This window comes from Python bivittatus, unplaced genomic scaffold (assembly GCF_059951505.1).
Source record: "Python bivittatus isolate LINGU-HERP-01145 unplaced genomic scaffold, Pbiv_v1 ctg000240_np1212, whole genome shotgun sequence".
Lineage (NCBI taxonomy): Eukaryota > Metazoa > Chordata > Lepidosauria > Squamata > Pythonidae > Python > Python bivittatus.
Genome location: NW_028277051.1, coordinates 2184178 through 2193379, shown reverse-complemented (window position 1 = coordinate 2193379; position 9202 = coordinate 2184178). Strand labels below are relative to the sequence as shown.

The following is a 9202-nucleotide window of genomic DNA, read 5'->3' as shown; positions in this document are numbered from 1 at the left end:
TCATGGAACAACTGGAGCCTTGGGGGTTGCGTCCCTGGAGGTTTTCAAACAAAGGTTGGATTGTCTTCAAGGGCCTCCCCCCAGAGAGTGCATTACAGTAATCCATCCTTGAGCCTATCAGCCAATAAGGCAATGAAGTCAAGTCTTTCTCCTCCAGGTTGATCTTATCAGCCAAAGGCCCTCTGCACGCTCAATTCCCAAGTCCAGTAAATCCTCTGGAGCCTATTTGTTTCCAGCCAAGATTTCTTTATTGAGAAGCAGCATACAGCATTCCAGAGATTGCTGAGACTGACCCTCCCCGGCCAGGGCTCTCCTTTTAACCCCCCTCTAGTCTACTTTTCCCGCTTGAATTCTTCGCGCCTCTTCCCGGGTCCCGCGGCCGTCTGACCTTGCCGGCGCCTTTCGCCGAGATCACGGTGCACCTGGCCCGTCTTGTTTTATTATTCTCCCTCCCTCTGACTTTTATGGCAGGAACCGGCAAGCGGGAATACAAATCATGGTTCTTGTCTTAACTAACATTCTAACCTACTAGCTATTTGTCTACATTGTAAATTTTATGATGACTTTCTAATAGCCTTTCAGTAGTTGCTTGCGCAGATCCTGACATGCTGCTCTCCAACAAGATGAATGTCATCACATTCGAAATAAAATCTGAAAGAAAGAATGCATATATACCATATACTAAATGCAACATCAGAATGCAACAATACAAAGAATGCATATGTACAATAAACTGTGGAAGAAGTAATTAATATATACAATATAAGTTGTTATTGTTTATCTAGGTTTCTCTGGATATTTACTGTAAAAATCCTTAATGAGTTTGGGGTCTTTAACGTGGTGGCTATCCACCCATTCATGGTGTGTTTTGGGGAAGTGTTTCCATTGCACTAAATATTGCAATTTGCCTTTGTGTTTTCTAGAGTCCAGTATGGCTTGTATTTCAAAATGACTTTCTCCCCCAATTGTGATGGGCTTGGGAGGCTGATTGTCATGGAAACTTTGTAAGGTTTTACTAAATTGACATGGAAAACTGGGTGAATCTTTCTGTAGTTTTTTGGGAGAGTTAATTTAAAAGCAACAGGACTGATGACTTTTTCAATAGGGAAAGGTCCAACATATTTTGGTCCTGGTTTTTTACATGGTTGAGTGCTTTTTAAGTTTTTTGTTGATAGACATACTTTAGTCTCCCACCTTCCAAGGTGGTTGTACAGCACATTTACGATCAGCATACTTTTTATGTTGTTCTCGGGCATTTTGAAGTGCTTTGACAATCAAAGGCCATAAATTGGTGATGCTGGTAATCCATTCATCTGTAGATAGCTCAGGAAAAATTTTTAATGGAAACGAACTCAGGGCTTGTGTAAAGCCAATCATTTTTATAAATTCACGCCAAAATTTTGAAGTGAATTGTGTCCTGTGATCTGAAATTACCCTCTGGGGGCGCCATATATGTTGAATGAACATCCTGGCTAGTTTTTTAGCTTTTGGAATGGAGGCACATGGAATGAAATGTGCCTGTTTGGAGAATAGGTCTATGACTACCCATATGACTGTTTTGTGATTACTTTCTGGTAAATCAACAATAAAATCCATGGCAATTTCTTTCCAGGGTTGGTGAGGGGTAGCCACTGGCTGCAATAGTCCTAAAGGTTTTCCTCCCCACTTCTTTGCCATGGCACATGTGGGGCATGTGTTGACATATTCAGCTATATCCTTTCTCATTGTAGGCCACCAAAATTGTCTGCGTAATAAATGTAAAGTTTTCACAAAACCAAAATGCCCAGATGTTTTATCATCATGGCCTCTTTGTAAAATTTCCTTGCGCAGTTGAGAGGGCACGTACAATTTATCTCCCATCCACCATGCCTCCTGTTCCTTTGTTAAGGAATTTTTATCATTTTGAAACCATTCATCTGTTTCTAAAGCAGTGTTTATTTTCGTGAGCAATTCACTTATTGGAGTAGGCTTTGTTTGCTTGGCCTGGGCTCTAGGGAGTGCCACCGAGCCTGATGGGGTTTTGGGAATCACCGGCGCCACTATCTGTTCTCGCTGGCTGTTGTGTTGGGGAAGTCTAGACAAAGCATCAGCCAGAAAGTTTTTCCCTTCTGGAATGAATTTTAGAGTAAACTTGAATCGACTGAAAAACTGACCCCAGCACACTTGCTTGGGGGAAAGTTTCCTGGGTGTTGTTCGAGCTTCTAAGTTCTTATGATCAGTCCATACCTCAAAAGGGTGAGGCGATCCTTCCAGGAGGTGTCGCCAAGTTAATAGAGCCCAGCGAACTGCGAAGGCTTCTTTTTCCCATACCAGCCAACGCCTTTCTGTTTCTGTGAATTTACGAGAGATATAAGCGCAGGGCTTGAGGGGCCCCCCTTTTTCCTTTTGGAGCAGCACTGCTCCTATTGCTGTGTCTGAGGCATCAGCTTGAATTACAAAGGGCCGGTCAGGGTCTGGGTGTTTGAGAACTGGCTCAGCCGGGAATAGGGGTTTGAGTGTTTCAAATGCATTTTGGCACTTGGTAGTCCATGTCAGTGGTGCCCCGGGCTTTTGAGCTTTAGGTGTCCCCTTTCCTTTGGTTTTCAAAAAATCTGTGAGGGGCAATGTCACTTGTGCAAAGTTTGGGATGAATTGGCGGTAGAGGTTAGCAAAGCCTAAGAAGTTCTGCAGCTGTCTCCTGGTTTTAGGAGCTTCCCAACCAATTACATCTTTCACCTTTGCTGGGTCCATTTCAATTCCTGCATGGGATACACGATACCCCAGACAGTCCACTTGGATTTTATGAAATTCACATTTTGACAATTTAGCATACAACTGTGCATCTAGCAATTTTCTTAACACTTTACGCACTAGTTTTTATTTATTTATTTATTTATTTTCAGACTTGTATGCTGCCCATCTCCCCCAGCGGGTGACTCTGGGCGGCTCACAATAAAAAAAAGAAGAAAAAACACAGGTCTCTCCAAACATGGATACAATCTATAAATAATTAAAAAACATATATTAAAAATGCCCTAAAAACCTCCTATGATTTTAGCCCTAAAAAACCTGTAAGATGCTGGGGGGGGGGAGGCAACCCATCATCCCACCAGCCATCTCCACAGGTGCGGGCCCCCTCTGGCCCCCAGGCCTTCTGGCAGAGCCAGGATTTGATCCTTTTCCTGAAGGCCACGAGGGAGGGGGCACACCGGACCTCGGGAGGCAGGATGTTCCATAGGGCAGGCGCTGCAGCAGAAAAGGCCCTCTGCCTAGACCCCACCAATCGGAATTCCCTGACCGGTGGGGTCTGCAACCTGCCCCTTCTGCTGGACCGAGTGGGACGGGCTGTTTTATACGCTCTTCCAAATTGTCAGAGTAAATCAGGATGTCATCCAGGTGAATAAGTATCCCCCAAAATAAAAACTCATGTAACACTTGATTAATTAGTTGCATAAAGACCCCAGGGCCCCCCAAAAGCCCGAAGGACATGACCTTATACTCATAACAACCAATAGGGGTGCTAAAGGCCGTTTCCCACTCATCAACCCTAACCCTAAAATAAGCATCCCTTAAATCCAGTTTTGTAAATATTTTCCCCTTTGATAATTGTGCCAGCAAATCTTTCATGAGGGCTAACAGGTATTTATTTTCCTTGCAGATAGCAGTGAGGCCCCGATAGTCAGTGCACAGTCTCAAACTCCCGTCTTTTTTCTCCCGGAAAAGTACCGGTGCCGCCATCTGCGATTTGGCTGGCTGGATAAATCCTCTAGCCAGATTTAGGTCTATGAATTCCTATGAGACCTTCATTGGGGGAGATGGGCGGGGATAAGTCTGCTAAATAAAATTTTAAAAATAAAATAAATAAATAAATAAAATGAATTCCCTTAGGGCTGCCAGTTCCTTTTGAGTCATGGAGTAGGTTTTCTTCTTTGGGAATTTAGCCCCGGGTTCAATTTCAATGGCACAGTCCATGTCTCTATGAGGAGGCAGTATGTCTGACTCCTTCTGGCTGAACACAGCCTTTAGGTCCTGATAGGGTTTTGGGACGCCATTCATTAAGGCAGGGTCAGAGGTTGGCGGTTGTGACTTGCTGCATGAAGCTGCCGCCACGCTCCCCCCCCTTATGGGCTTCTGAGCCCAGATAGATTCCATTTGCCCCGTCTTCCAGGACACCCTGGGGTCCCAGCGCCTTACCCAGTTCGCCCCCAGGATTAGGGCATGGCCCCCTGGGGGCCACCAAACATCTAAGCTTCTCTTGGTGGGTTCTTATTTGCAGCTCAAACGTTTCTGTGCAATATTGCACAGCCCCCCCTCCTGCTGGAGATCCGTCCAGCTGGTTGAACACTATGGGGGTTTTGAGTTTCTCCACCCGCAGTTCCAACCTGTTCACCAGGATGGGGCTGATCAAACAGCTCGTCCATTAACGCTGTTAGCGTCGCTCTGATGAGGGTGAAAGAGGAGAGTGCAAAAGCTGGCTTGAAACTCAACATTAAAAAAAATAAGATCATGGCATCTGGACCCATCAATTCCTGGCAAATAGAAGGGGTAGAAATGGAAGCAGTAACAGACTTCATTTATTTGGGCTCCAAGATCACCGCAGACAGAAACTGCAGCCATGAAATTAAAAGACGCTTGCTCCTTGGGAGGAAAGCTATGGCGAGCCTAGATAGCATATTAAAAAGCAGAGACGTCACCTTGCCGACAAAGATCCGCATAGTCAAAGCTATGGTTTTTCCAGTAGTAATGTATGGCTGTGAGAGCTGGACCATAAAAAAGGCCGAGCGCCGAAGAATTGATGCCTTTGAACTGTGGTGCTGGAGAAGACTCTTGAGAGTCCCCTGGACCGCTAGGAGGTCAAACCAGTCAATCTTAAAGGAAATCAACCCTGATTGCTCATTGGAAGAATCGATAATGAAGCTCAAGCTCAGATATTTTGGTCACCTAATGCGAAGAGAGGACTCTTTGGAGAAGACCCTGATGCTGGGAAAGATTGAAGGCAAAAGGAGAAGAGGACGGCAGAGGATGAGATGGTTAGATAGCATCCCTGAAGCAATGAGCATGAAACTGAGCAAACTCAGGGAGGCAGTGAAGGACTGAAAGGCCTGGCGCAATGTGGTTCATGGGGTCACGAAGAGTCGGACACGACTTAACGACTGAACAACAACCCTAACATTGAAAAGCTTAAGAGAGCATGCACTTAAACCCACGTGCTGTGGGAGGGAGGCTGCCCCACAGTCAGCAGAGAGGGAGCATGACAGCAAATCTACGATCACCACGACTGACAACCTGCCCATTTCAGAAACGGGGAGACTGATCAGCGCCCTAAGAAGAGGGGCTCCTGATCCATAATGCCCGGTGGGAAGACAAACGAAGTGCAGAAGGGCTTGAACAGGTTGGGGGTTTGTAATTTTTCAGAGAGGCCGATCCATGTACCCCCCGTGCAGTAACTGAAGTGAGATTTTGGCTGGATAGCCACAGGCTCAGTCCAGTAGCCGCCCCAGCATGGCATCAACCGACGGACTCCTGCAACCCCAGGCTTTTACGAATGGGGTGCAAATAGCTACCAAATTTGCCAGGATAAGGGTGGGCACGCCCTGAACCGGAGTCTCTGGAAAGCATGTTGGAGCCCCTTTTGTGACCCTGATGCTGGGAAGGATGGAAGGCCGAAGGAGAAGGGGACGGCAGAGGACGAGATGGTTAGAGAGCATCCCCGAAGCAACGAGCATGAAACTGAGCCAACGCAGGGAGGCAGCGAAGGACCGGAAGGCCTGGCGCGATGCGGCTCATGGGGTCACGAAGGGTCGGACACGACTGAACGACTGACCGACAACGGTCACTGTTACGGTGCTAACACTCACCCCGGCCTCCGCGTCCGTGTCCTCCGCTTGGTCGGGGCCGCGTCTGGCGGGCCGCGCTTTCCCGCCGATCCCTCCTCATCGGGAATGGGATCCGGGGACTGCGCCTCCGTCTAACCCTGCCGCGGCGCCCCGTTCCCCCCCCCGCCCGGGGCTGTGGGGGCTGCCCGGGGCCGTCCTCGGCTCCGCGGCCCGCGCGGGGCCCGGTTCGGAGCGCTCGGCGGCGAAGCGCCCCGCTCCCCCGTACCGGAAGCAGCCGCGCGGCCTCGCCGCTCTAGGAAAAACCTCCTCTCCTCCTCGCGCCTGCGCCGGCGCGCCGAACTTCCGCTTCAAGGCCGGGGGGAGGGACGTCCAATCGGCTTCGGCCTGCGCGGCGTGCGCCGCCCCCTCCGCGGCGGTGCGCGCGCTTCCTCGCGCCTCAGCCCCTCGTGAAGCAGCAGCCCTTGAGCCCCTCGGGCCAGGCGCGGAGCTCCCCCGCGGGGCCCGGAACTCCAGCGCGTAGTCGGCGACGCTGCGGGCCGCTTGCCGCAGGCCCAGCAGGGCGGCCCGGGGTCCTCGAACCGCCTCCGCAGCGCCCCCACGAAGCGGGCGAGGCTCGCATCTCCAGCGGCCACTCCGCTGCCCGGCCGGTCAGCGCCCCAGCGGGTCCTCTGGGGGCGGCGGCGGCGGGGGCGGGATGGCCGCTCCTGCGGCTCCCGCCGCCTCCCCTCCGCACGCGAGCTCCGCCGGCCCCCCCTGCGGCCCGCGGGGTCCGGCCCAGCGGCGGAGGAGGTCGGTCAGTCCCCTCACCTCCTGCCGGAGGGCGCTGAGGTCGCCTGGCAGCGTATTCAGGCTGCCCCACCATCCGGGTGGGCTCCTCGGGCTCCATCTCCAGGAAAGGCCTCTCCCCGAAAGCCTCGTCCCGGCCTTTCGCGGCCGCCCGCCATCCGCAGAGCGTCAGGGTCTGCAGGCTCCGTTCCCAAGACCGGCAAGCCCTCTGGGGCCCGTTTGCTTCCAGCCGAGATTTCTCTTTCTCTTTCCAGCCTGCTTTTAAGATGGGTGGACTTCAACTCCCAGAATTCCCCAGCCAGCCTGCTTTTAAGATGGGTGGACTTCAACTCCCAGAATTCCCCAGCCAGCCTGCTTAAAGGCTGTGTCGTAGAGTTGCTGAGGTTGAGAAACACTGAGCTAAGGTACTTAGATATGCCCGTTAAGATAAAAGAGCTCCTTCCAGCATGGGGGATTCTGGGAGCTGAAGTTCACACGTCTTAAAGTTGCCAAGGTTGAAAAATGCTTGTCAGGGTCTGCAGGCTCCGTTCCCAAGACCGGCAAGCCCTCTGGGGCCCGTTTGCTTCCAGCCGAGATTTCTCTGTCGGGCAGCAGCAGACGGCGCCCCCCAGACTGCGGAGAGTGGCCCTCCCCGGCCGGGGCTCTCCTTTTAACCCCCCTCCGGTCGGCTGTCCCCGCTTGAACTCTTCGCGCCTCTTCCCGGGTCCCGCGGCCGTCGGACCGACCTTGCCGGCGCCTCTCGCCGAGATCACGGTGCACCTGGCCCGTCTTCTTTCATGATTCTCCCTCCCTCCGACTTTTGCGGCAGGAACCGGCAAGCGGGAATACAAATCATGGTTCTTGCCTTAACTAACATTCTAACCTATCAGCTATTCGTCACAATTCCAAGCACCGTTTTCAGCATACTTTCTAAGAGCTTTTACTTGGTAGCTCGCGCAGATCCCGACAATGCTGTTGTAGACCCCAACCGGTCCATCGTATTTCAGCTCCACGTGCCAGGCAAACTCAGCCCCAGATCGTGCACTGCACACTTGATTTCTTAGGTCTCCCAAATTAGTTCTGCATCTGCCACTGAAACCCAGGGAGAGAAACAAATGAATACAAATCATGGTTCTTGTCTAAACTAACATTTTAACCTCCTAGCTGTTTGTTTACACTGTAAATTTTATAATGATTTTCTAATAGCCTTTCAATACTTGCTTGCGCAGATCGTGACACCTCCTTACCATTGAAGGTTGGTCCTCCAGCATCAAGGCTAGATCCCAGACCTCCAGCAGATCACTGCTAAACCCGATGATGGCCATGCCTGAGCTCCCTGGAACCCAGCAGGATCGATCCATCAGCTTCTGGGTTGGCCAGTTTCATCTGGTCTGAACAGGACAATGCCCTGGCCGTTGTTGGGGTGATTGACCTGCACTTTTCAGTTAACCCCTGGAAGAGAGGCTGCTTAGACAAAATAGTTCTTCCTATTGACTCCTGAAAGTTGTTAGATAACAAACTTTCTGCTCTAACCCCGATTAGATAATTATTTCCCTCTTTGGTTGTAGCAGGTGCCCAATACTGCCTAGACAAAGTTTCTCACCCTTGACAACTTGAAGATGGGTGGAATTCTGGGAGTTGAAGTCCACCCATCTTCAAGTTGTTGTCAAGGGCGAGAAACACTGTCCTAGATGCTTAATCCTTATTAACATGTAACCTCCTCTTGGTGATGCCTAAATTAAGCAACTCCTGCGGTGGAGGGGGAATGAGAGGTTGGGCTAAAAAGCTTGCCCAATGAAGACAATCCCTTGGTGAGTTCAATTCTCCACTGTTCGGGCTCACCCGGGCAATCAGGGAAGGACCCCGGCACTGTAAGTAATTAATAAGGACAATTTAAATAAACACAACGCTGTTCGTTTTGGTCCTGGCACCTCCCTTAATGTCCTGCTTCAGTATCCATCCTACAAATTCTGAATTTGCCGGCAACGCAAGAATTTCTGAAAACAGGGAGGCATTACAGCTGGGATCTGGGAGAATAACGTTGCAATGAGCGCAGACAATAGCATTGAACTTCCATGTCTGGCTGCAGTCTACCAGTGGCTCGGGAGCAACCGAAGGAGGGAGCTATGGCCTTCCAGTCCAGCTTGTTAGCTTCTCAGAGGCTTCTGTTTAGTTCACCATGAACTGGTGAGGACTTTTCTCTGCCTCCACACACAAAAAACATTTCTGAAGTTTGTACTGGAATTTTCTTATTTTGGCCCCCAAACCCTCCCAAGCCAATAAGCGCACTGCTGTCTTCTTGGGAAAACCTGCCTTGTAAATCATAAACCCCTTCCAGGTATGTCTAACTAGCCACTAATTTAAAGCCCCCCCCCCAAATCTGGGCCTCTTTGTGAGGCCAGAGGGCCGGACGAGGGGCCCATGTCCTTTTGAAGTCCACCTCCCCTCCCCTTCCCTTCCTCCTCTTTCCCTTTCCCGCAGCAGATTTATGAAGCTCAGACACTGAAATGATCCGTGAGTTGGAAAGTTCCAAGCGAGAGACAAATTGGACGGTCAAGTTATTCATCGCCGCAAATTGGAGTTGAACTGATAACAACCAAGAGTCCCCTCCAACCTTGGGT

General features: G+C 50.6%; 1 long non-coding RNA gene across 1 annotated transcript; it reads right to left on the bottom strand.

The window, feature by feature from the left end:
- Positions 1 to 225: 225 nt before the first annotated feature.
- On the bottom strand, positions 226 to 6681 carry LOC112543044 (uncharacterized). The gene is made up of 2 exons (XR_015795811.1): positions 5838 to 6681; positions 226 to 651 (listed from the first exon to the last, which is right to left on the bottom strand). It is a non-coding gene; the product is annotated as an uncharacterized LOC112543044 (long non-coding RNA).
- Between the last annotated feature and the right edge of the window lie 2521 nt (positions 6682 to 9202).